A 25,169-nucleotide genomic window follows, 5' to 3' on the forward strand; every position below is an offset into this window, starting at 1 on the left:
ACTTTCCAAAATATACCCCTTAGAGAAATGATGGGTTAGCAGGTAACTTCACTTAGTTTGTCACCAGGAATTTTTATAGAATTTGTATTTTTAGGGGGCAATGAGTTGCAGTTATAACGAAAAAAAAAAATGCTGCAACAACGTTTTCTTATTAAATTGCAGACCTGGTTGGGAGATGGCTTTCTCACAAAGACAAAGTGCATGATGATGCACACTTTTACTAAGCAGTGTACAGTACACTTGATTTACATACTATCAACTCTGCGCCAGGGGCTATGCTTTTTCAATCCATAGTATACCCCTTTTACACTAGAAAATGCAGGGACTTACCTGGGAATACAGTCCAGGGATCAAGCAGGGACATTCCGGCCTAGTCCCTGCATTTTCTGGTGCATTTTCTAGGGGAGAGATTTAACCATTGGCTGAATTCAGCCAATCAGTGTTCGGCAAGTCTTTTGAAAATGTTTTCAAATTCAGCAGCGCTTCCCACCGCGTCGTCCGGCAAATAGCGCTACAAGCTCCCAGCCGCCACTGCCCGGATCCCTGCTGCCTGGATGCCAATGCCTGGACCCCAGTTCCTGGATGCTGCTGCCCGAACCACATTGCCTGAACACCGCTTCCTGGACCGCACTGACCGCCATCCGCCACCGCAGTTGGAGGGGAGCGTCAGGAAGCTGGGTAAGTACCTTTCACACTGGCCTGTATCCCTGTCTCTTCGCAGGAGCAACCCTGCTAGCTAGCAGGGTTGAAATCCTGGCAAATTTTCCCTGGAATTTGGCCCGGAAACATTTCACACCAGCCCTTGTTGCCAAGATGGGAATTTAGGCTGCTGTGAAAGGGGTATTACTGTACATAAAATAAAATAAAAATAAAAAGCATTAAAAAGAGAAAAGCATAAAAAGGCATGTTTAAAAGACATCATAAAATAAAAGTTATACTTTTTTAAACAAATCCTATAATAAACTGATATTTAAATCAATAATAGTAAAAACTAACATCTGTATGCACATATTCTACATGGGAATACAGAAACGATGGCCTTTAAAACAAATATCCTTTACAAAGCACTGTGAATTTAATGTTTCTTTTTTCCAACTGTCAGATTTTTATGTAAATAATTCACAGTGTACATAGTCAAAAGGAGTGCACTTAAAGCAAGACAATATTTATTGCCAATGACATTTCTTTAAAATGACAGTTCGAGAAACATCTTATCTGGCAAGTTTGCAATGTTTCTATTTCATGAAGAAATCTTGGGATTCGAAGGCTGTTATTTGTGCATCCAGAGTAAAATTTCACAATTGGGTGTATCATTTAAAAAGTTGACTGTAAATAATTTTCTCTGAAACATCCAAGTATCTGAAAACCAACAAAATAAATGCAGGTACAGTAATCATTATAAGAAAATCTTAAAACATTAAATTGACAAATATACTGTACATGCAGTACAGGGCAGTGTATACCAAGAAATATTATTAGTTGTTGGATTTTAGATTATAAAAACCATAAAGATTACAGAATTTATTTATGGCCCCCATACACTAGGGTGATTTACATTCAATTTGGGAACTTTTCATTCGCTTGCGATGATCAATCGCATGAAAAGTGAACAAACTGCATGTGAAAGACAGCAGGTCCAATACGATGCATGGTCTTGTGCGCACCACACTGAAGTCTGTGAGTCGCACTGGCTGCAGAAGCAATCTTTTGGATTGCTTTTGAGCCTGGCAGGTTTGTCAGGCAATATATCGTATGCAGAAGGTTCGCAGGCAATATATCGCATGCAATCCTTCCACCTGGGAGGGTCCCAGTGTGGATTCAAGGCAGCTCAGAGGCTGATCGCATGCAGATTCTTTGCGAGGAGACATCCTCTAGTGTATGCCCAGCTTTAGAGTTGAATACTAGTTTAGATCCTGAACATGAACATGTTGGTAAAACATGGGCCTCAAAGCTGTATTTTTACATAAGCCTTTTAAGTAGCCCATATCTTAAGATACATGCAAATCATATTACTGCCTAACAATGCATACTGGTCCTGACTTTGATTTAGAAGTAAAACAAAAAGTAAATACTTTCTGGGTAAAACCATGCTGCACTGCAGGTGGGGCAGATGGCATTTGATTTGAATGGGGTGTAAGGGCAGATTGGACAACAGGAATGAGGTAAGTTCCAAGGTAAGTTCCTGCTGGACCGGCTCAGAAAAGCCTCTCTGACAATGGCAGACTGGGCTGGGGGGAAAAGTGTGAATGTCACCCCGATCAATGGGCTGAGGCTAAAGGGGGAGATTCTCTAAGAATCTCCGCCCCCCTTCGCCACCCATCGCATTTATAATTATCGCATATGTTGTAACATATGCAATAATTATAGCAAAGGACAGCTCTTGCATTAAGAGCTGTCCTTTGCGGTGAGAGTCGCCGGGTCCCAGCAGGTCCCGGCGGCTCTCCCCTCCCTCCCACACCCGGCGCTGCTGCTGCTGCGCCGGGCCCTCCTCCTCCCTGCACCCGGAAGAGGATCAGTGCAGGGAGGAGGTCACAGGTCCGGGCAGCACTGCGCTGTGCTGCCCGGACACAGGTGAGGGAGCGATGCGGGGCGGCGGGGGGTGGCGCGGGGCGGCGGAGGGTTGCGGTAGAAGACCATTGGCTTCTATGGGGCATCGCCAGATTTTTCTGGTGATGCCCCCCGCCTCGGTAACCCGGCGAGGGATGCTTACAGCATCCCAAAATGCGGTAAAAACCCCGATAACGGGGTTTTTACCGCATTTTTAGCTTAGAGAATCTCCCCCAAAGAGAGCCAGAATGAGCAAGCATATTCCAGAGCAGTGATAGGAAAAAAAAAACAGCTTCAGCGACTAGAGCGGATGCAGAGCTGTGATAACTGACACATTTGACCCATAGCATACACTCATAACTTCACTGGCTCAACCTCCTGGCTTCATACTTGTTACAGGTTTGCACTTTGCATCAATAGTGCTGCTGCTGAGCAGAGTGCATTGTATAGCATCACCTGACTACTAAATTAGGAACTGGAGAATTGGAAGTGGAGTGAAGCAACTGTTGGGAGTAAAGATATGGACTAGAGGACATGATGTTCATTTATAATACTAAAAATGAACAATGTCATTCAATAGGTTTCAGCATCAAGTGATTTTACAGCTGTAGAAGTACGCAAGATATGATGGAACTTTTAGTTCAAACCAGCTGATTGTATGTGTGTTCTAGTCACTAACAGAACAGCAACAATGGTGCATTGCATAAAAACCAATTGCATCCTATTAATAAGAATGCAGCGGCAGTTTAGAGTTACTTAGGGGCTGATTCAGAAGCAGATGCAGACACAGTCATGGCTGCATGGTTTGTTGTAGTCACATCTGTTATTTTAAGCTAATGGCATTACAAAGCCCTTCCCCTGTGTACAAATATGCAAGAACTGAAACTCCCGCTCACAGGCTTTAAAGGTCCATACACACTGGGCGACTTTGAGCTGAAAGCAGCTCAGTTTTGTTTTTGGAGCTCTTTTAAGCTCCAAAGCCACCCAGTGTGTACGGGGCAGCGATGAGTGGTGAGCGCTGATGCGCGCTTCCACATCAGCGCTGACCCTGCCGCTTGTTATACCAGCAGATGAGGAACAGGGTTGGCGGCTTTCCATAGCATCCTGCTATGGAAAGTAATCCACTCCAGGGCAAATCGCGAAAATTGTTCAGTGTGTATGCACTGAGGGCCAGATGTATCAAGCTTCAAAAAGTGATAAAATGGAGAGTGATAAACAACTAGTCAATCAGCTCCTACCTGCCATGTTACATGCTGGGTTTGAAAAATGACAGATAGGAGCTGATTGGCTGGTTGTTTATCACAGTTCATCACATTTGAAGCTCGATACATCTGGCCCTGAGTATTTTTGCCCAGTGTATATGGACCTTAAGACTTTGCATTTCCATACAGTTAGTCTTTAGACCCACCATCGATACACCATCATTATTTTGAACCATCAAAAAAATCTAAACTGGCCCTTTGACAAGGGCATTTTCTCTGTCTGAGTATGGCCTCCTATGTAAGCAGCACAACTACATCTGACCCAGTGATGTGACAATTTCAACTATCAATATATCACATCCTCATACACACTGCATGATCGTATATGATGGATTCTACATGCATAATGTAACTACACCACATTGTACAGTATGTTGCATTGTCCTATGAGATGTGCAGCACGTCAGGTTCTAAGATGGAAGTGGCTGTGAATCATAGTATCAATTTATTTATTTATTTATTAACAGTTTCTTATATAGCACATACATATTCCGCAGCGCTTTACAGAGAATGTTTGTCCATTCACATCAGTCCCTGCCCCAGTGGAGCTTACAATCTATATTCCCTACCACATGCACACGCACACACAGACGTTCTAGGGTTAATTTGTTGGGAGCCAATTAGCCTACCAGTATATTTTTGGATTGTGGGAGGAAACCGGAGTACCCGGAGTAAACCCACGCAAGCACGGGGAGAATATACAAACTCTGCACAATTAGGGCCATGATGGGAGTCAAACCCATGACCTCAGTGCTGTGAGGCAGTAATGCTAACCATAACACCATCTGTGCTGCCCCAATAAAATGCTATTGGAACAGACATAAGTAGCATAAGATAAGCAGACATGTTAAAATGAATAAAATGATTACAGATGCAGTTCATTTCTAAATATAGTTTTATTTCCTACCAAAATTAATTTCATTGTGTTTGTGATTAAATAACAATGATTCCAAAAGTATAGCAATTATTTCAACAAACCTTAAAAATAACTCCACTGTCATTAACTGAATTAATGTTATACAAAGGTCTACACTGTAAAAGATACTGACAAAGATCAATAGGATTACTTAATAATGGCTTACTCATAGCATGAAGTAATACAGTAATTTCAGTTATTTTGATTCACTGTCAGTGTACACTATAGATTTAGTGTTATTGATGCCCATAAATGGATAACTACTGTAGGTGGAAATAACTATGCTATACTGTATTGTAAATCTGAGTAAATTATTTAATTTTGAAATCCAAGGTCAGATACTATGACAGAGAAATTCCATTTGTATAACACATATAACTGATAACTGAATGAATGTCTATGGTCTCAGGGCCAGATGCACTAAGCTTCAAAAGTGATAAAATGGAGAGTGATAAACAGCCAGCCAATCAGCTCCTACCTGCCATGTCACAGACTGTGTTTGAAAAATGTCAGAGAGGAGTTAATTGGTTGGTTGTTTATCACGCTGCATTTTTTGGCTTTTGAAGCTTAATGCATCTGGCCCTGAGACCATAGACATTCATTCAGTTATCAGAATCAAAGAATGATCTAGAACAGGGGTAGCCAACTCCAGTCCTCGAGAGCTACCAACAGTTAACATTTTCCAGGTCTCCTCACAGAATCACAGGTTAAGAAATGATCTCTACCTGTGCAGGGCCGGTGCTAGGGTGTCCGGCACCCTCCTTCAAACCTATACGTTTTGCGCCATTTCACATTACCATTGCAACAAGCTGCAGCCCGATTGTGGGAGTGTATGCAACATGCGATCCTATGGAGGATCTCGGGTGCATGTACATGTATGCATAGACCATCTCAGTGCTGTGTCCGCAAAATGTTGCAGGCACTAAAGGTGCCCATACACGCTGCGAGAATCGCATACGTTATGGGCTAGATCACATCGCATCACACGGCATGCATGCAATGAGTGTGCGATGCGATCTGAAAGCAGTACAAAAAGTATGTGCAGCACTCGTGACTGAGGGGGAAAGGAGGGGAGAGAAGGAGGAAATGGAAGAAGAGGGGAGGAGATAGAGGGGGCGGAGTGTTGAGGACTGGCAGCGGCACTGGCACAGCACACTAAGAAGAGGGAAGGAAGGGGAGGCGGCGCTGCTGCCTGTTCGTCATTTGATTGACAGCTGACAGGGAGCAATGGGTAGGGGGCGGATCCGGACATGACATGACATGACATGTAATCCAGGCATTCACAGACAGCGCTACATGCCTCAGCGCAAGTGTCTGTGAGGAAGAGGGGGCAGGTCGCAGGAGGAGGACAGTGTGTGCGCGGTGCAGGGAACTGCTCAGCCTCTCCATACTGTCGCCCGCTATCAGACAGGTTCTGCAGGCGGCGTGCAGGAGGCAGTGACAGTGAGGACTGAGGCAGCTTTAGCAGAGCAGGGAGGGAGACAGCGCCTTTTCAGCATGGCGCTTCCCTGCTTTGCAGGAGCTGCTGAGTGGGTAGTGCCGGCCCTGTACCTGTGGATCTTTTGTAATTTGTCAGTCAGTACAAAGTGCTAGGTAGTCTGGAAACCATGAACTGTTGGCAGCTTTTGAGGACTGGAGTTGGCTACCCCTGATCTAGAATGTAATTTTAATTATAATTAAGCTCATAATTTGTTACTCATTTTTTAATATATAGAATTTTTGGAAATAAATATTTCTGATTATTAAGTGTGAATGCTATTTTTAGAGCTGGCTGGGGAAAACAGTCTATTTTCTTTTCTCTTTTAACTCTATTTATTTAATGATGATGTATTTAGCAATAAAACTGGTCTTTTTATTAAATGTGATGGGTAGAAATATCATACTAAAGATCAGAGACTTCACTAGGTGCGTGCAGAATAGAAATCAGGTATCACCTTTCCAGCAGGTGACTCCAAAATACCAGCTCCTTGGCACTGAAGTCACCAGTGGCAGCCCAGCATCTCTAGGAATGCTGGGCACTCTCCCTGGAGCTGAGAGGGGGGTGCGAAAGACACTGTATCTTGGGACCCCCTCTCTTAAGGAAGACCCTTGAGCAGAGAACACTGACACCATCATCAGAATGAGTGGGTTTTTTTGGGGGGTTCAATCGCACAAGACTTTATCACAGAGATGTAGTATCATTTGAGAGAGGCCCCCTGTAGGTAGCAATATCGTTTGAATAACAATAGGGATACAGGGGTGTGCAACCACGGACAATGATTTGAACAGAGTATATTAGGAGACAGAGTAGGGTTTGTCACGGTTGTGGTGCACCATAGAAGAAATAACTGTTAGACTTTAAAATATACCTTTTATTTGGTTTATTTAAAACTGCGAAATATACAAACTAACATATAACATAAAACAGTGAATTACAGTGATGGTTAAAAACTGTGCGTGCGGTATTGACATGCAGCACCTCCCTGTGTGCAAATCACCTCTCCTTTTATCACTTACTGGTACTGCCCTGTAAGTATCCGATGGCTTAATGTGGCCTTGTAGCGGATGTCAGCGGGTTAAAGTATTCAGATAGATAAAATTGGGTGATATTAATTGGTGTCTCTAAGTGTCTGATTATTTTTATCCGGATACAATAGTATCTCTATGTATATGCCAAAAGTGGCAGCAATCAGATAATTCTCTTGATGTGGAGAGTAGTGAATAGAGATTGGACCAATATCCAAATCTCCTGATGTGTATGGCTAGTTATACGTTTTGGGGCCAGATTGGATTTAATTCACCAAATTGGGTTCTCCCACGTATATAGGCTTATAAGCCAGTGATGGTTTATCCCGTGGATGTGATCTAGAATTTTAATATGGGGGATAATGTCCCAATTGGGTCCCCTATCGTACTCAGTCACAAGGATATTTATTGCACTATCTCAACACATACTATATAGTGTAGATTGGTTGATTGCTTATTAATTAGCCGTTATACGGACGGTATCAATCTTGAGTATTTGGTATAGCGTATTTTACAAATATTTTAGCCGGTAGCCTGATCTAATTCGCCTCATCATTCGTTAGTCTGCTGATGTAATATTGGTACTTGCTCACATCGGGGTTCTGCGGCAGTGTTGGGGAACAGGTATATGTATTAGCCTGTTCTGCTGTCAGAATCAGCCCCTAGTGCGGCAGTATAACTCTTTTAGTCAGCCTTGGTTGGTGTTTGACTATATATATTCCAGGCGAGGATTATGAACTGCTCAGTGTCGGCAGTTGTGTTGATATATCAATTGGGTATTTCCTGGGTGTTTGAGGACCCAGTCCTATATACCTCAAAGAAATCCCTACGTTAGTCAGGTTTAAACGATGTATATACAATAAATATCGCTACAACATTACCTCATTTATAATTTGTTCAATATTTAATGCAGGTATTAGGTTGTCTTAGCATATATTTATTCTTTGACAAATAGCCTGACCTATTGCGCTTTCCACAGGGGGTTTAATATCACGCTGTTGGAGTGTTTGGTAATCGTGCATATGCGGGGTTCTGCGGCGGTATTGGAGAACAGGGAACAGATATATGTGTTCTCCCGTTCTACTGCCAGAATCAGCCCCCTGTGCGGTAGTAAGTACCCCTAAATCAGCTGTGGTTAGTAGCCAACTGTATTATTTTGAACCCGGAAATTAAGCCGCTCGATATCGGCAGTTATATAACAGTTGTGTGCTACCTGAGTGGAAGTTAGGGATCGGGTCCCAAGCACCTCCAAGGAGTCCCTCAGTGAGTCAGGCTATTGATACATCAACGGCAAATATCGCTATAACATCATTTCATTAAGTACATTAGAGTCCTGATAAGGACTAGTATTCAGACGGACACAACATAAATGGTAGTACGAGTCCTGAAAAGGACTATATCAAGACACACAGGGAGTGAGCATGCAAGGCGACCGCACGGCTGTGTTGGCCGGCGTACGCTTCGCAGATCTTCCTCAGGGCAACCGGCGCTGTTGTCCTGAGTGGATATATGTAGGCAGCGCAGTATTTGGATTAACCAGTCAGAGGTTTCCTCTTGCCGTGTCACGTTCATCTCGTCTTTGATAGGTCAGGGGCCTGTATGACGCGTCTCCAATTGGTTATGTGTCAGAATCCTATGTTTTATACTTCTTAGCCAGGTATCGTATTAATTGGTTATCTATTAGGATCTGTATATTTAGTATTGGATTGGGTGGTCATTGGGAATTAACTTAACTCATGTATCGTGTTCCGTTAGGTGAAAGTCCCTGTTGTGATGCGTCAATTATCCCAGCTTATTGGATGGATTAGTTATGATAGATGTAGGTTTAGATATGTATTAGTGCTTAGATTCTGACCTGTTAGGTACATTCCAAAAAATGATGGTAAGAGTCATCACTGTTCCTGTGATATTCAGTATAATGTATTAGCATATCGCTCCGTATACGGTGATTGTACCACTTTAAGTTATGTTACTTTTTCATTATTATACTTTTTGTTGCTTGGTTCTAATGTACATAATTTTCTTGTGCTTCTGTATTTTGTTGTAGGTTTCCATTCAACAGGACGCTGTTTGATTCATTCGTTCAGCAGGACACTGGGTAAGTAAATAGCTTTTATTCTAATTTGGCAATACTTTATTAAATGTGATATTGTCTCGTTGGTTATTGTTCACGCAATATGGGACAATATTTTTTGGTAGTGGATATCATCTCCCCATTACCCATCTGAAGTCAGTCCGTTCATCATGTGTAATATCAGGCGAGAGGATCTCATGTTTGGATTTGAAGGTAGGTGTCATCCTCATATTGGTCTCATCCTCATATTGGTCTTATCTGGAGAATTCCGATTTATTAGTGCCGCGCGGATTACCAATAGGTGGTGATACAGGTGAAATAGTACGTGCCCTGGTTCGTTATGTGTCTATAGGTAGGTAGGGTGATGACTGAATTAAGGTTATGGTGCTAATATTAATAGGCGTGCACCAGTGGGTGACATAGTGATACCAATTATTATAAATAGTTGTGGGATTATGATAATATAAATTAGATGCTGGCAGGGTATCATGAAAGACGGGAGAGTGACAATTCAAATAACTAAGCCATACGTGATACGTGAGTGGGAGAAAAAACAAACCAAACTGTGATACTCTACAGGGGGTATTGATATGCATAGAAGTGTAGAACTGTATACAGTTCATTATTAGGTGATGAAGACATATGGTTCCAGTGGTAGTGAAATATAAATATTACTAAGGTGTGGTGTACATGTGCCTGACTTCATATGAGTCATCATGATTGTGGTAATGGTTTATTGGGAATATAGTGCACGGATATAGCCTGATATTCCTACACGGTAGATGATACAGTTTAAAGTGGGTGTGAGCTGCTATTAGGGTCCCAGGAACCCTAGTTAGGGTCCTAGGAATGCTGCATAACTGTTCTCCTCATTGAGGCCCCGCAGGGTCATAGTGTCCATGAGGAAGATCACAACAACATCAACACAACTGCCGACACTGAGCAGTTTATAATCCTCGCCTGGAATATATATAGTCAAACACCAACCAAGGCTGACTAAAAGAGTTATACTGCCGCACTAGGGGCTGATTCTGACAGCAGAACAGGCTAATACATATACCTGTTCCCCAACACTGCCGCAGAACCCCGATGTGAGCAAGTACCAATATTACATCAGCAGACTAACGAATGATGAGGCGAATTAGATCAGGCTACCGGCTAAAATATTTGTAAAATACGCTATACCAAATACTCAAGATTGATACCGTCCGTATAACGGCTAATTAATAAGCAATCAACCAATCTACACTATATAGTATGTGTTGAGATAGTGCAATAAATATCCTTGTGACTGAGTACGATAGGGGACCCAATTGGGACATTATCCCCCATATTAAAATTCTAGATCACATCCACGGGATAAACCATCACTGGCTTATAAGCCTATATACGTGGGAGAACCCAATTTGGTGAATTAAATCCAATCTGGCCCCAAAACGTATAACTAGCCATACACATCAGGAGATTTGGATATTGGTCCAATCTCTATTCACTACTCTCCACATCAAGAGAATTATCTGATTGCTGCCACTTTTGGCATATACATAGAGATACTATTGTATCCGGATAAAAATAATCAGACACTTAGAGACACCAATTAATATCACCCAATTTTATCTATCTGAATACTTTAACCCGCTGACATCCGCTACAAGGCCACATTAAGCCATCGGATACTTACAGGGCAGTACCAGTAAGTGATAAAAGGAGAGGTGATTTGCACACAGGGAGGTGCTGCATGTCAATACCGCACGCACAGTTTTTAACCATCACTGTAATTCACTGTTTTATGTTATATGTTAGTTTGTATATTTCGCAGTTTTAAATAAACCAAATAAAAGGTATATTTTAAAGTCTAACAGTTATTTCTTCTATGGTGCACCACAACCGTGACAAACCCTACTCTGTCTCCTAATATACACCATCATCAGAATGCAAGCAGGACAGCACAGAGCTTTACAACCAGAGGAGCTATAAGAGGGGGGAGAGCTGTAAGTCACCTAGGGATCCCAGCCACCCACCCCCATGCACAGCTGGCTAGGTCTCCTGTGTAACCTGTAATCTGATGAGAGAACTTCCACTATGCATTCTCATAGTGGGGGTGAGCAGGATGATAAGTGGGGCAGCGCTGACGAGATGTGGAGGGCAGGTGAGTGGGGATGGGCCCCACTGTCTAAAATGCAACAGGCCCTACAAAGCTTAGGGGGGTATTCATTCTCCCACATCCATCTCCTGACGGGGGAGATGGCTGCGGGGCCCTATTCAATGCTGTCTTCCCCGACAGCATTGAACAGGGGATCTCGGCAGAACAAGCCCGACTCGGTCGGGCTCATTCTGCCAAGAACATCCAGGAAGTGACGAACTCCCAGATGCAGATCGCCTCTTCCCAGCCGCAGCTCGCGGCCACGCCCCCTTCTCATCCTGCTGCAGGCGGGACATTGGCTGCAGGCGTGAAATTCTCGGTCGAGCAGACCGAGAAAGGGACAGGATGAGCCGGCCCGACAGCTGTGACCCAAGATTGAATACCCCCCTTAATCCAAAAACTTTCCAATGCTTACTATATCTGCACAACTGTACACCCCAGTAAACTCATGTTCGTGCCTCACATACTGTTTTATGTGTGTATAGTATTAACCCATATATGGAACTGGTTTACTGACACTCCTGGTCTGGGAATGCATTAAATTGTACATTTCTAAAACCAATAGACTATGGGCCTTATTCTAATTCACTCTTAGAGGCAAATTCCTTCTAAGATGGACAAAACCATGTGCACTGCAGGTGGGGCAGATATAACTTGTGCAGAGAGAATTAGATTTGGGTGGGGTTTTTCTTCAAAGTGAGATCTATATTGCAGTGTAGAAATAAAGCAGTCAGTATTTTCCCTGCACAGAAACAAAATAACGCACCCAAATCTAATTATCTCTGCACAAGTTACATCTGCCCCCCTGCAGTGCACATGGTTTTGACCATCTAAGGAATTTGCTTCTAAGAGTGAACTAGAATAAGGCCCTATGTGACATACAGTCCTTTAAAAGTATGAGCAAAATATGAAACATTTTTGCAAATAACATAATGGGATCTTTAAAAAGGTAACCCCAGGATAATTCTAGTAATGTCTGTTGTTATATATTTTGAAGACATAGTATAGCTGTTTCTGTTGCTGCTACAGGTGTAAAGCCAGAGGCACATACAGTTGTACACCCAAGGGCACATACATGTTGTACAGCCAAGGGGCACCAACAGGTGTAAAGCCAGGGGCACATACCTCTCCTTGTACATGCATGTTCATCTTTATATCAATTTACAGTCATTTGCACACAAGTTTTGTAAAATAGTTACAACCAAGAACATGCTAAAATGAGAATGAGTTTATGCACAGATGGGTTTTTTTTTTGTTTTTTTTTTAAAGAAGAATAAAGTTATCAATTTGTCATAAATAGTTGTATATGTACGCTATGGTCTTCAAAAATGTTACTACCAAGTAAGTGGTTGTAAACAGACCTGTTCGCTGCTGTGCCAATGCACTATTTCTAGTTTAAATTTGGTGAGAAAAGTGGAGCAGAAATGTGGGTTTATACTTATCCTTAGATATTTGCCTTTTGATGTTCCTTTTTGAAAGTTGAGTGTTGTTTTTCCTCAGATGTTTTAATATATGCAATGAGATAGAATAAATAATATACCCTTGTATCATAACTCATAGAGTGAGATGTATTTAAGCCTTGGAGAGCGATAAAGTAGAGAGAGATAAACTACCATCTAACTACCAGCTCCTAAACCAGGTTACAAGATGTTTCATAAATGGCAGTTAGTATCTGGTTGGGTTGTAAATTATTTCACTCTACTCTAACACTCTCTATGGCTTAGTACATTTGCTCCATATTCTTATATTGACCTGGTGGTTAAATACAAGTAGGTATCCTAAAATGTGAACCACTAAAATAATTACAATAGGAGGCAACTGTGGAAAAGTATGAAAAGGGACCTAGTAAAGCTAAGATGCCTATTATAAACAGCATTAATTATTTATTTTATTTATTTATTAACAGTTTCTTATATAGCACACACATATTCCGCAGAGCTTTACATTATGTTTTTTAGCCCACCCCCTTCCACATCTGAGAATTAGATCATTCTGATTTCTCATTACACCTCATGAAAACGAAATGCACAATACAACATTTCTGACTGTACTACAGTATCTTCACACCTAACTTTTGATTAATCTTACTTAACATGCCTGAATCCGCTCATCATACATCATGGTTTTATATATAAAATGGTGTCATTAAATGTTTTTGTGTCCCATGATTTCATTTAATAATGAATACATTATTATATTTGACCACATTGAATTTGAAATGCTTTTCTCAGGCAAATGAATGATGTAATGGAACCATGCCAGTAGGTAATTCTATCCAATATCTTTGAATTCTCTACATGAAGAGTATACTTGTTGCACTGGCAATTATACTGTGTTTGGGTGCCATCTGCTGCTCATTTGTGCATACAAGTGCAGCTCTTAAATTAGTATCTGTACTCCCGTGGAATGTCTATGACTCAACATGTCTGTGATTTATGTTATACTTGCAATAAATGTGCTAAAGTTGTAAGTGTGTTGGTCATGATTTAATGCTCCTGTTGTAGCCTATATTCTATATTCATAAAAATGTTATGCTAACACGTAGCTTTGAACTGCAAAGGACAAACAGATGTGTATTGCAGGAATGATCTAAACTGGGAGTTCTTCATTATTTATAATTGGTCCCATAATTCTGTGATCTGTTACACTTTAATTAATATTGAACTTTATTTTTGCTAACAAATTTACCTAAAAGGGAACTGGGTGCAAAATAATCAACATTTTGATAATGTATAAGTTGGTGACGCACATTACATATTACATTAGTCTAATTAGCAAAATTTTGTCATTTTCAGTGCAGACAATGGTGTAATGATATAATTAATTAAAAGAAAAAATGAGGTCAAATGAAGATGATCATGTATTACATGCACACTAGCCAAACATGCCATAATTGGGTAATATTTAGCTGTGCATTCAGCAGCATAGTTTTACAAATCCACCATTGTGGGCTGCTGCAAATATATTACCGCAGGGTTAGACTGGCCCACAGGGGTACAGGGTAAACACTCATTAAGGTCCATTGCCTGGGTGACCACCCCCTCCTCTAGGTATAAAAAGATCATGACCATGCACTCTTTGTGGAAAGTCAAATATAAGGGTCAGCTGACCATACCCTCTCTGGAGCCTGGCTACACCAGAAGAAGTGTGGTCTTTCTCATTGGGCATAATGGGCAGTTACCCAGGGGCCCAAGTGTTCTAGGGGGCCATCTGGCCGTCTAGGAAAGACAGCACTGGGCGTCTAGGAAAGACAGTGTCTGTACCTTGCTCAGGAATTTCCAGGCTTTCTCCTGGTTCTCCTGGTTCCCGCCCAGAAGCGTCAGCTGAGCGATTCGGAGGCACCTGCTTGCTTCGCCCTTGTTGCTGTCCATGGTTCTGGGACTCCTCTACTCCTCCTGCCCTGGCTGTGAGTGCAGCAGCAGCGGCTATGCTCAGCTGATAAGGGGAGAGTAAACAGGGAAGGAGCGATGCTCAGTGGCTCCTCCTCTCACCAACGCCACTGCTGCTGCATTGCAGGTGGCCCCTGGGAGCTGCGGCAGTGGGTGGCGAGTGGCGGGCAGCATTGCAGTGGGGATCCGGGCAGCGGTGGCGGCTGAGAGCTTGTAGCAGAGTGCAGTGTCCGAAAAGCACTGAGTGAGCGGACTTTGCGAAAAGCAGTGGCAAAATTTGAAAATTCAAATGATAGGCCGGCTGCTGATTCGTGTGGGGGGGGCCCAGTGAAGTTTTTGTTATGTTAAGATGGCCCTGCCCCTAAGCATGGGCCCCTACTATTACATTCACCCACTGGGCCGTTGAATGCCCCAGTCTGGCACTGTATTACCTAGTCTCACCCTTGGTACCATTTAGGAATTTCCTGTGTTTTATTCTGCTCTCTGAGGCAGCTACTGTAGGCTCTGGATTTATTTTGTCGTTGGTGAAATGTCCTTAAAGTAATTTAGAAAATCAATCGAAAACTAGAACTACCATTTCTCAGAGGTGTAAAGCTGTACTAAAACTATTCCATATAATCAGCTATTAGCTTTTATCTACTTAGCATATTATGCAAGTCACACACACTGCAATATTGCAGTTGATATATTGGGGGTTATTCTGGTCCGTTCGTACGGACAGTTCGTTTGTATGGGGACTGATGTTTGGCATATGCGCAACAGCATTTCTGCGCATGTGCATATGCTGGTTGCGTGCGGCCACAGCGAACAGACTGTTCGCCGGGTGCACACACCCAAGAAAGGGGGCGTGGCATTACTGTGTATAGTCATTCCCATGGGAACGCCCAGCATTTCATGGGCGTTCCCATGAAAATGCTGCCTGGTGATGTGGGCACCTGGGGCAGGCAGCTCATATATTTGGTGATGTCAGCTGCCCGCACATTTCCTCTCAAGTGTACACACATATCTAAGTGACCTGAGAGTCACTTAAGATATGAGTGCACTCACCACATCATTCGATGGTTGGCGACCATCGAATGATGTGGGAGTTTCGCCCTGGCCTGGCGGCATTTGCAGTACAGCTCCTGGGAAAATCGCAAGGCTGGGAATTCACAGCCTTGTGAATCAACAAGAATAAGGTCCAATGTACTGTAGGTCATCAGGATAATATTGCAGTGTGTATACCAAAATCAATATAACTACCATGGATATAAATCTGTAAATCAATATCAATATTGAACGTTATGGGAAATGCAGTTTGAGTGTCGCATTAACAGTATGGCCCTTATTCAGATCTGATCGCAGTACAAATTTGTTCTCAAAATGTGCAAAACCATGTGCACTGCAGGTGGGGCAGATGTATAGAGAGAATTAGATTTGTGTGAGTTATTTTTTTTCTGTGCAAGGAAATACTGGCTGCATTATTTTTACACTGCAATTTATATTTCAGTTTCAACACACCCCACCCAAATGTAACTCTCTCTGCACATGTTACATCTGCCCCACCTGCAGTGCACATGATTTTGCCCATTTTGAGAACAAATTTACACTGCGATCAGATATGAATAAGGGCCTATGTGTGTATTGTCATTTTCAGATGCAGTAATAAGTTGTATAAAAGTTTAAAAGTGCCGAATAGCAATCACTTATGTATGTGGCCATTTTGTAAATGGGTCCTGGTGCTTAATGCATGCAATGAGCTACATAAGTCTGTGTGCAGCCAGTCTTCTATATAAGACCATCTGTAGCCATCCTTATACATAAGTACAAAGCCGGGGTTGTGGGCACCGGGCTGATGCCAGTCAAGTGTAAAAAAATAGATTAAAAAACTATTGGCTTCTGTAGTGGAACAACAAGTCCCAGCAAGACTGCCCCACATGCAGGGACTTGTAAAACCTCAAGTCCAAGCATGCAGGGCATTAATGGGCCTGCTGGTACTTGTAGCTCCACAACAGAACCAATAGCCCAATAACTTACACTGACACTAAGAAAAATAAAATGTGAAGACACCCCACATACACACAATGGCACATATAGAGTCCCCCATAGGCTTGTTCTCTTCTCCAGTAGAAATCCATAGGAGTACATGTGAGGGGGGGGGGGAGCTTATGTAAAAAGCTGCTGGCTGTTTGAGCCCGGTGATGGTTGCAAAATAAGGGGGACCTCTAACAATTTTATCCCCCATATTTTGGGATCCAGGACTGGGCCATGAGCCTTGTGGTCTTTATAGAAATACAGGGACCCCAGCTTTTTGTCCCCCTGAATTTTTGCAAACAGGACCAGCTCAATGAGCCCGGGGCTGGTTATAGCTGTGCTGGAGGACCGCATGCCATTTTTTTGACCAGGGTTGACAGTGCCTCCATTTCCCGGCACCTCTCGCCAGCCCCGCTGACTGGTCCCCTGCAGTTGTTCCAGGTCACTGTGATTTATTGATGGATATGTGATAAAGGGGAGTTGGTAGAGAACTGGTGGTGGGATGCTCACTGATGGTGGTAGGCACAGTGATGGGGGGTACAGTGGTGAAAAGGCCTAGATGAGAGGGGACATTGACGGGCCGTGGCTGACTATACTGTCATTGACTTGCCATGGCTGGAAGTCACCTCCCCTGCTGCAGCCTAGCAGTCACCTCCCGCTGCCACACCCTAGCTTTCACCTCCCCTGCTGCAGCCAAGCCATCAACTTCCCTGCCACAGCCTAGCCTTAACCTCCCCTGCCACAGCCTAGCTGTCACCTCCCCTGCTGCAGCCGAGCGTCACGTGCACGCGCGCGCACACGTGAGCGCGCCCCCCAAGCGCTGGTCAGATTTTTTCTGTCAGCAGACATGGAGGACAGCGTTTCTGTGTCTGCCACAGACTCCCTCTATATGTCCTCCATGCCTGGCAGTAGTAAAGTGGAGAGAGGCCACAAGAGGGCACTCTCTCAATACACAAACGACACATCCTCTTCTGAGGAAATTCCTGCAAGAAAAAAGAAAAAGTCAGTCAGAAAAGTTGTGCAGACTGACTCAGACTCTGAGGTGAATGAGTCTTCCCAGGAAGAGGCAGGGTCACCCAACACCTCAGGGAGCCCCATTCCACACAGGAAATGTCTTAAGAAGGCTAATAAAAGTAAGTCTGCCAAAAAAGGGACCTGTTCAGGTGAAAAAAACCCTTTTCCTGGCATTGCCCGTAGCAGGCAACCTGATAGTGCTCGGAGCAAGCACACCTCTCCTGCCCCTAGCTGGCATAACTTTCCTGCCCGTAGCAGGCAGCATGAAGATGCCCGTTCACAGCATAAAGGGTCACCGGCCAGGTCGTCACAGTACTCCCGTAAGAGTAGCCCCCCTCCCCCAGTGGATTGGGAGTCTGAAGAAGTTACCAGAACTTCAGCTTCTTCTAAAAGGGGGGAATATAGTGACATCCAGATGGCTAGAGTGGCGCTAGCAGGGAAGACCCCTCCACCTAAGCTATATGCTACCCACTGGGCACTGAAACAAAATTCTGAGGTACAGAAGTTTGCTCAGCTAGCATTCAGAGCAGCACTGGTTAAGGAGGATGAGTTAGTGCTGCGCTCTCATACAGGGCTACCAGACATTCCTGCGCTATTTGCGCCTGGCATTGACCCAGTGCTAATGTCTATTGTTGGTGATAAAAGACAAAATGACACCACAGACCGTACCCTGAAAAAGATACAATACAAGATAGCAGACGCAGCTGGTCCGCTACTATACGTCCTAGACAAGGCAGAGAGGGAAGGAGAATCTAGCGTCTCCCTAGATGCACTGGTGGCATCTAAAATGGCTCTTCTGAAGGCCATCAGTAGAGCAACACTGATTATAGGCCAGACCTTTAATCACATTACCAATACCCGCAGACCTGTGCTGATCTGTTTGGGCCCCAATTCATAGAAGAGGTCAAGATACGCCACAAGGCAAGAAAATCTTTTTCTGACCTCAAGAAAGGGGGTGAGCACTTCAAGAGGCCCTTTCTCCAGGGGGGTCGGACTTCGAGACCCGCAGGTCCGTCCCGAGAATACCAGGGAACAAGAAGAACCCAGACTGGAGGGTTCGGTAGCAGATCCGGTGATAACCCCAGAACATCGGCAGGAAATAACTGGAACAGCTCCAAGAGAGGCCGAAATTTCGGTAAGTGTACCCGCACACACCACATTCCACAAAACGCTGGGCCAAGCCTATACAGAATGGGAAAGCATTTCCTCAGACAAATGGCTACTAAAAACCATTCGATTTGGGCTGAAGCTCCCTCTACTACGGTTTCCACACCAGTTCAGTCGCATTCCTTGTTCAAGGAATTGCAGTCCTCAACTAGACGAGGTCCTGGCATTAGCATTAAGCCAGGGGAAAATAGAACCAGCGAACCCAGTGCGTTCGGGCTGGACAAGTCACTTGTTCCCCATAGCCAAACAAGACGGCTCTGTAAGACCGGTATTAAACGTCAAAGGTCTAAACAGATATCTAAAAACCAAAAGATTCCATATGGAAGGCATATCAGACATTCCATATATTCTGAGAAGGGACTGTTTCTGCATAAAGATAGACCTGAAGGAAGCTTTCCATTCTATATCGGTTCATCCCAACCACAGACGTTTTCTCAGATTCGTCTGTAAAGGCAATACATATCAGTGAACTGTGATGGTATTTGGCCTCTCATGTGCACCCTATACATTTACACGGGTCATGAAGGCAGTCATATCCCATCTACGTCAGCGGGGTATCCTGTGCATCATTTACTTAGACGACATTTTACTGATGCACCAGGACATCGATACTTTAATGAAACACAGGGACATGACTCTATCTCTCCTGTCCACCCTGGGCTTCACTCTAAACACACAGAAGTCCATCCTCAGCCCCACAAAATCAATAACCTTCTTAGGGTTCAACCTGGATACCCATTCTTTTTCACTGGCAGTCCCTCCAGAGAAATGGCTGGACACACAATCCTATATCCACAATACATTAAGGAAATGCAGACTAACCCTGCGGGACCTAGCCGCAATCATTGGGAAAATGATTGCCATGTCCCCGGGCTTTCGTCATGTTCCCCTGATGTGCAGGGAGATGCAGGGTCTCCTCAGATCTCTACTACACGCACATTATACATGGAAAGATACGATATTCCTATCCAGGAAAGCAAAGACAGAGCTGTCCTACTGGAACACTCTTCCTATCCCTCCTCCTCGTCCCCTGATAGACCCTCCACCGTCCATGACAATCACCACGGACGCTTCCTTAACGGGTTGGGGAGGCTTCTCACAAGACAAAGCAGTCCGGGGAACCTGGTCGGCAGAGGAAGCCCAGATGTTTATAAACATCTTAGAATTGCGAGCAGCGAAACTAGCGATGAGAGCTCTAGTTCCCAATCACATGACTAACACCCGCATATAGCTGTGCCTAGACAATACCACAGCGGTGTCGTACATAAACAGAATGGGGGGCACGAAGTCCATTTCCCTGTGCAGGGAAGCCCTAGAAATCTGGGAGTGGGCTACACAGAGGGATATTATCCTGGTGGCATCTTACGTCCCAGGCCAACTAAACGAGCTAGCAGATTCGCTATCTCGCGAAAGGATTTCCCTAGACTCTGTGGCTCTAAAAAGCCAGGTTTTTCAAAAGATAAAAGAATCCTTCGGGGACCTAGAAATAGACCTTTTCGCCAGTCCCACAAACGCCCAAACCCCATGTTTTGTATCCAGAATATGGACCGAGGGAGTCTGGAGGATGGATACAATGTCCTTCCCATGGACAGACCTTCCTCACCCTTATGCCTTCCCTCCCCCAGCCCTTCTCCTGAAAGTCCTTCAGAAGATCAGAGAGGACCGGGTACCTCATATAGTATTGGTATACCCCTTTTGGCCATCCAGAGTGTGGTTTCCCCTAGTCAACCAACTTTGGATCGGCCCGAAGATCCCCCTGGGGCTATCCAAGGATTGCTTCCAGGGAACCTCAGACATTCTAGAGACCCTTCCCCAGTGCATGTGGATGGCAATATTACTGGGTTGCTGACCGACCCAGCCCTAGCATCACCCACAAGGGCGCTAATTAATGCGTCTTTGAGACCACGGACTAGATCCAGATACGGTGCAATTATCAAAGAATTTGATATATGGAAAAGCCAACGCAGCTTACAAACGCGGGGCTCACCTCTCCATTTAGCCCTGGATTTCTTAGCATCTAAATACCAATCAGGGTTAGCCTCAGCCACCATAAGGTCATATGGCTCGGCCTTGGCCATTTTGGTCCCTGACCTAACAAATAATAAACTTTACCTCCGACTACTGAGAGGCATCCACCTTTCCAGGCCCATCACACCAAAGTATACTAATACCTGGGACATTGAGCCATTCCTAACTTTCTGGTCTTCCCAGGATACAGTTGACGACATCATCTTACTCTCCCGCAAATTAGCATCCCTATTAGCCCTAGCCATAGCAGCAAGAGGGGCCGAGCTAACTCTAATTCACATAGAAGATCCGTGGTTGTCACGTACCCCAACAGGTTACCACATCATCCTGAAAGGGCATACAAAAACCTCGTCCTTTAATACACCAATAGTGGAATTTGACATCATTAGGGATTCCACCGACCCCAATATCTGTATATCAGCATGTTTAGAATCGTACCTGGCCCGAACGGCGCCTATTAGACACAACATCTCCCAACTATTCATCACCTGTAGGAAACCCTACCGTCCTGCTAGACCCTCTACCATCAGAGGGTGGATAGTAGCTTCCATGAGACAGGCGGGTATAGACACAGATCAGTTCAAAAGCCATTCCCTGCGGGGGGCGGCTGCCACTAGAGCAGCTGCGAAGGGCATTCCTCTCCATGCGATTATGCGAGCAGCAAGATGGTCCTCTGCCCGTACCTTTGCAAAGCACTATTGGAGACCAACCGATCTTCAGAAGATCGAATTTCTCAGAGCAACCACCAGGTATGTGGTAGTCTGCCCACCTGCTGTTGCTAGGTGGCAAGCCTCCCGAAGAACAAAACACTGGTTTGCAGGAATCTATGACCTGCAAACCGGATTTGTTCTAGGGAACAGGATTGCCACCTAGCAACAGCTACCACCCACCCACCCTTGGTTGGCACCAAATGTTGCTAGGTCTGGCGCTTCCTCTGTTAAATTAGTTGGTTCTTAAAAAACTTTCTTTTCTTCCCATCAGGCGCACCGAGGGACCAAAAGAAGCCACAAGCACCGGCCAATAAAGACCAGAAGTAACCTCCACCCTACAGTCGGCGGTTAATCTTCAGGCTGCAATCAGTTCCTATCCACTTCAAGTTCAGTTCAGGGAATTCAATCCCCCTTACAGAAGGATCATTCTCTAATTTAGTTAGCCCCGTTACCCAGAAGGGCTCCCGGTTTCAGTTAATAAACCTTTTCTCTGGTTTCAAGGCACTACTGGTTTCGTGTCTTTCGTTACCTAGGTACCCGCCAAGAGTAGACCCATGGGGAAGTCATCATACCTCTCATATTCTTGGGGGACAGGTTGCTACCAGTAACCTTCCGAAAAAATCTGACCAGCGCTTGGGGGGCGTGCTCACGGCGCTGTAGCTGTAGAGGGAGAGGTAAGTGAAATTTTTTTCATTTTCTCTCCCTCAGCGTTTTCGGGAGGCTTGCTGCCTAACCCACCTGCTGTTGCTAGGTGGCAATCCTGTTCCCTAGAACAAATCCGGTCATTGCAGGTCATAGATTCCTGCAAACCAGTGTTTTCACCTGTCCGTGTTAATGGGGAATGGTGGACACCACTGCTCCACAGGGCTTACACCGATGAATGAACATTTACAACGATGAAGGTTACACCGATGAATGAACATTTACACCAATGAAGGTTTCACCGATGAATGAACATTTACACCGATGAAGGTTACACCGATGAATGAACATTTTTTTTTTTATAAGTTAAGTAAAACATCAGGAAGCTCACTAGCCTCTTATCTAGTAACATATATGTGCAAGCAGGAGAACTATTTGTTTTACCAGTGTGATGAAGTATTTCATTCGGAGATCTGAACTATGAAAAAGCAACATTTTGCCTGTTTTAGATTTGATTAATGTCTGTTATTTGACTTGGCAGTGGCCCACAATGCATGTTACTACAAGCAGATTCCAATCATTTTAAAGCTTGATCATGTTGAAGAATATGTAGTAGTATAGCTGCAAACCTTCAGCATGTAAATCAAATCTGATAACTGAAAGAAACAAAACAGCAACTAAGATACTGAGTTTACATTACATTCATTTTATTTTGCTTTTTCTCTATTTTTACTTGTTTTAGTTTTACAAATCAAGGTGCAGTATATGTTATCTTGAAGCTCACAATGAGAAATCAACATCAGACAAAAAAAATATTAATAGAAGTCAACCTCAGTGGTATTTGTGGAATGGTTCTAGTTACTTGTTGTACTGTGCAAAGTGCAGCAGCAAACACTACCTGTGGCACAAATTACCTCCCACACATAAGGTGTGTACTAGAAATATGCTTGCAAAGGGACTTAGTAACAACTTGCGTGCAAGATATAAAGTTGTAAACAGCTGTTGGCAAATGGCACCACGTCACATAATACACACAAGGATTTCCCTTGACTGCTGTCCATAACCATGGAAACGGTCACCACAACCTGCAAACAGTCACCTCAATTACTCTACATTCCAGCAATCCTCCCACTGTGGGAATCCTTGTTTATATTTCATGTTGTCATGGAGACTATTTCCGATGCGATCTGCATACACTCTGCCTTTACTTTTACTGCAGACACATTTTTTATAGGTGATTTGATTACATGTCTCTGAAAAGTTAATGTGGAGCTTAGAATTCCATATAGTATGAGAGATTGTGGTTTTGCTTCACTCAGCTTTCAGCATGCAATATCACCCTCGTCATGATTGGATTACTGACACAGGTCATGAAAACCAAAATCATGATGTTAAAATAGCTCCAGTATGTTTCTTTTTATTCTTCTGGTAATGTTTGGTTTGTTATGCTCTGGCTTTGATTTCATAAACTGTTCTTATTAAACTAAAATGCAGATGTTCAGTGATCCATGAATCTGCATTTTCTATGTAATGAAACCTTTTAAAAGTATTGGAAATCAGCATTTAATAATCTTTTGAACGTTCTATGAGCCTAATCTGTTAGGACACACACAGTACTGACTTTAGAAATATTTATATATATATTACTAAGAGTTTGAGTCATTTCAATGTTCAAAAATAAGGAATATTACCCATATTATGTCTAAAAACTATTGCATTTAATATTAATCATAGTGGATTCTGTGTGTGTCAGCATAAGGATTTGTATATTGTCTAAGCTCACATACCAGTCTCTTTACTAGAGGAGGCAAAAATAAACAGTGGCGACTCCTACCTTCTGGTAGGAGGGAGGCTACCACTACCCATGTCTGGAGATGATCCCAGGACCTACGCAATAGATCTTGGACAAGCGCATGTGCATAACAACCAGCTGATTGGAATGCACATGTGCAAGACTGACTTCTATGGACTGAATCGGCAGCAGCCTTTAAAAGCTGACAATGAGACAGGGAGTGGCTTTGCATAGGAAACCAGCTCTCTGCTAATCACAGTCTGGTCTAGCAGGCCCAGAGCGAGGAAACATCTCCCAATGCGACTGAATGTCTTAGGAAGTCAATAGGAAGTCCCTGCCAGTCATAGTAAAGCCAGTGCAATCAACGACTCACATTGATTTAAGACTTTTTTGTAATTTTTTGTAAAATCTGCTGTTAATGTCTATGCAGTGTCTATTCAAAAATGTGCAAATGTCACAGCCACTTGGATTTGTATTGAAACCACCACCAGCGGCTTTGCAAATCCCAGTCCTATGTACAAAGGGCCTGATTTGTTTCCAGCTATTCAGGATGTGGACACTGGGATAGGTTCAGTGATACAACAGACACTAAGGGGGCACCAGCAATACCGTGGACACTATACTGCTATACTGCAGACACTAGGAGGAAACCAGCGATACATCGGGCACTGGGATCGCACCAGTGATACTGCGCACACTGGGATAGAACCAGATATACTGCAGGTGCACGGATGGAACCAATGATACAATGAACACTGGGATGGAAAAAGTAATACTGTGGACATTGAGCTGGAACTAGTGGTACTGTGGACACTGGGATGGAACCAGCAATATTATGGACAGTGGGATGGAAACAGTGATACTGTGGACACTGGGCTGGCGCCAACGACACTGCGGACACTGGGAAGGAACCAGCGATACTGTAGACACTAGTATGAAACCTACGATACTGCGGACACTGTGATGG

At 43.8% G+C, this 25,169-nt stretch overlaps 1 long non-coding RNA gene across 1 annotated transcript in view; it reads right to left on the reverse strand.

The window, feature by feature from the left end:
* Window positions 1–1,063: 1,063 nt before the first annotated feature.
* Window positions 1,064–25,169, reverse strand: part of LOC146028576 (uncharacterized) — a 58,754-nt gene continuing 34,648 nt past the window's right edge. The window contains exon 3 of the long non-coding RNA XR_014455241.1: window positions 1,064–1,359. This is a non-coding gene — a long non-coding RNA (uncharacterized LOC146028576). The remainder of the gene's footprint in view (window positions 1,360–25,169) is intronic.

This window comes from Crinia signifera, chromosome 1 (genome assembly GCF_055691185.1).
Source record: "Crinia signifera chromosome 1, ASM5569118v1, whole genome shotgun sequence".
In the NCBI taxonomy this organism is placed as follows: domain Eukaryota; kingdom Metazoa; phylum Chordata; class Amphibia; order Anura; family Myobatrachidae; genus Crinia; species Crinia signifera.